The following is a 3,144-nucleotide window of genomic DNA, read 5'->3' on the forward strand; positions in this document are numbered from 1 at the left end:
GCCCAGGTTGCTTCCTAACAAGTTGAATGGTAAGGTACTGCTCTGAAGAAGAGGCTGACAGATACATAAGCCGGCCTTGCTTAGACAGGTACTGCAAGCCCACACAACAGATCTTTGAGAACTGGCAAAAGAGAACCATGGCAACTGGTGACAGTGTGAGCCTGCTTTAAAAAAAGTCCTTGATCACCAGGCATGTGCAGGGGAACATGGCGGCAGGCGTTGTGAGCGGGAAGATTATATATGAACAAGAAGGGGTATATATTCACTCATCTTGCGGAAAGGTCAATGACCAAGACAACTTAATTTCAGTAATATTACGTGTTTTAGAAAAGGATGCTGAAGTAATAGTGGGCTGGAGACCATTGGATGACACATTAGATTCTTCTAATGTTCTGTATGCTAGAAAGGACTCCAGCTCAGTTGTAGAGTGGACCTAGGCCCCAAAAGAAAGAGTTTATCGTGTATCAGAACATCAGACCAGTTATGAAACAGAGTCATTTAAAAAGAAACCACATACCAATGGAGATGCTCCAAGCCATAGAAATGGGAAAAGCAAATGGTCACTCCTGTTTAGTTTGGCAGACCTGAAATCAATCAAGCAAAGCAAAGAAGGTATGGGCTGGTCGTATTTGGTGTTCTGTCTAAAGGATGATGTCATCCTCCCTGCTCTGCACTTTCATCAAGGAGATAGCAAACTACTGATTGAGTCTCTTGAAAAACATGTGGTATTTTGTGAGTCATCACAAGATAATAGAACACTTCTTGTCAATTGTCAGAATAAGAGTCTTTCACAGTCTTTAGAAAATCTTCTTGATGAACCAGCATATGGCTTAATACAAAAAAATTAAAAAGGATCCTCATACAGCAACTATGGTAGGATTTTCCAAAGTTACAAACTATATTTTTGATAGTTTGAGAGGAAGTGTTCCCTCTACACATCAACGACTACCTTCAGAAATGGCAGATTTCCTTAGTGATGCCATTCCATGTCTGAAGATAAATCAGCAAGAAGAGCCAGGATTTGAAGTCATCACTAGAATCGATTTGGGAGAGTGACCTGTCATTCAAAGGAGAGAATCGGTGTCCCTGGAAGAATGGATCAAGAGTATTAACTCTGAAGGAAGACTCTTGAATGTGGAGAGCATGAAGCAGAGGATCTTCAGAGGGGGTCTTAGTCATTCATTAAGAAAGCAAGCATGGAAATTTCTTCTGGGTTATTTTCCTTGGAATAGTACTAAAGAGGGAAGAACTCAATTACAAAAACAAAAAACAGATGAGTACTTCAGGATGAAACTGTAATGGAAGTCTGTCAGGGAAGAGCAGGAGAAGAGGAGTTCCAGGTTGAGAGATTATTGAAGTCTGATCAAAACAGATGTTAAAAGAACAGATTGACAAATAAGTTTTATGAAAGCCAAGATAACCCATGACGGATATTGCTTCATGACATTTTGATGACCTACTGTATTATGATTTTGATTTAGGATATACACAAGGAATGAGTGACTTACTTTCCCCTCTTTTATATGTGATGGAGAATGAAGTGGATGCCTTTTGGTGCTTTGCTTCTTACATGGACCAAACGCATCAAAACTTTGAAAAACAAATGCAAGGCATGAAGACCCAGTTACTCCAGCTGAGCACCTTACTGAGATTATTGGACAGTGGATTTTGTAGCTATCTAGAATCCCAGGACTCTGGATATCTGTATTTTTGCTTCAGATGGCTTTTAATCTGATTTAAAAGGGAATTTAGTTTTCTAGATATTCTTCGGTTATGGGAGGTCATGTGAATGGAACCACCTTGTAAGAACTTTAATTTTCTTCTATGTTGTGCTATCCCGGAATCAGAAAAGCAGCAGATGATGGAAAAGAGTTATGGTTTCAATGAAATACTTTGTGGTTCTTCTCTCAGTAGATGATGGTGCTTCTCTCTGGTGGTCCTCATGCACAAAACAGGGTGTTGTTGAATCTCATGAGTCACTCACACTGTGTCCTTAACACCTAGTGTTGGACTGGATTTCTGAGAATGACACTTTAGCAAATACATATTGCTCAGTTATTGTCAGGTAGCTCTTTAGCAAGGAAAGTAAATTTAGCAATTTTTTAATGTACTTTAGTTTTTTTAATGAATTGCCTTTTAAAACTTTGAGATAGAAGATTTGAGATGGCTGCAGGTTTAATGTTCTATAAGCGTCTTAGCTAATTCCTTGGCTTTAAAACCTGAAAGAGTCTAATGAGAGATGTATTGGATTTTCTGAGGATTTGTAATATGTGAATATTTTTACATTATGGCTAATATCTACAGTGCAGTATAATAGGTAATAAATTGTCTATGTTTTAGAGCATAATAGAGCTATCTGTTTTGATTATCAGGTTCTCTTCTGTTGATTCTTTTTTAGCATATCAATGAGCTGTCCATGAAAATTGATGTGGAAGACATACTATGTAACGCGGAAGCAATTTCCTTAGAGATGGCCCAATGCAAGGAATTGCCACAAGCAGTTTGTGAGATTCTGGAACTTCAGAACAGTGACGTTACAACAGATTCAGACACCTGTGAAGATGAAAATGTTGGCATTGCTTGCCCCACATCTGCATTTCCAAATAACTCCTTGCCCATCCCTGATGCCAGTGAAGCCAAAGACAGCTCAGCACAGACATTAGCATCCCCAAATGCCTGCAGATTAACACCTGCATGATCATTTATCTTACATTTTTAAAGAGATACTTTGTTGCAATTCGTTTTTAGTACATGAAAGGTAGACAATTACAGCCTCGTATTGATCATGTTTTAAGTTTTATGGAAAGACAGTGTACTGATGTTCTTGTATTAAAGCTTTACAAAGTTTTAAACTAATTATTTTTGTAGTTACTTCTACCAAATGGCCTTTCCTTTTCAATAACATTCCTTAATGTTTTTATAGCGAAGTGCATTTTATTTGTGGCTGATGAAACCGAAAACCAAAAAACAATCAAACAACAAAAAAAGAAGTCCTTATGTCTTCTGCTCCATGAAACAGAAACAGGTCACCAAGCAGCCCTAGAGGGTCTCCATCTCTTGCACTTCTTAGGGGAGCCAAATAAACTAACTTTAGAAATCCCCGTTTAAGGGAACACTTGTGATTTCTCAAAGTGGGCACCTCAG

At 38.4% G+C, this 3,144-nt stretch overlaps 1 pseudogene; it reads left to right on the forward strand.

The window, feature by feature from the left end:
* The first annotated feature begins 206 nt into the window (after positions 1-206).
* LOC101823846 lies at positions 207-2,730 on the forward strand (annotated as a pseudogene).
* Positions 2,731-3,144: the final 414 nt, after the last annotated feature.

Source organism: Mesocricetus auratus, unplaced genomic scaffold, assembly GCF_017639785.1.
Source record: "Mesocricetus auratus isolate SY011 unplaced genomic scaffold, BCM_Maur_2.0 Super-Scaffold_100009, whole genome shotgun sequence".
Classification (NCBI taxonomy): Eukaryota; Metazoa; Chordata; class Mammalia; order Rodentia; family Cricetidae; genus Mesocricetus; species Mesocricetus auratus.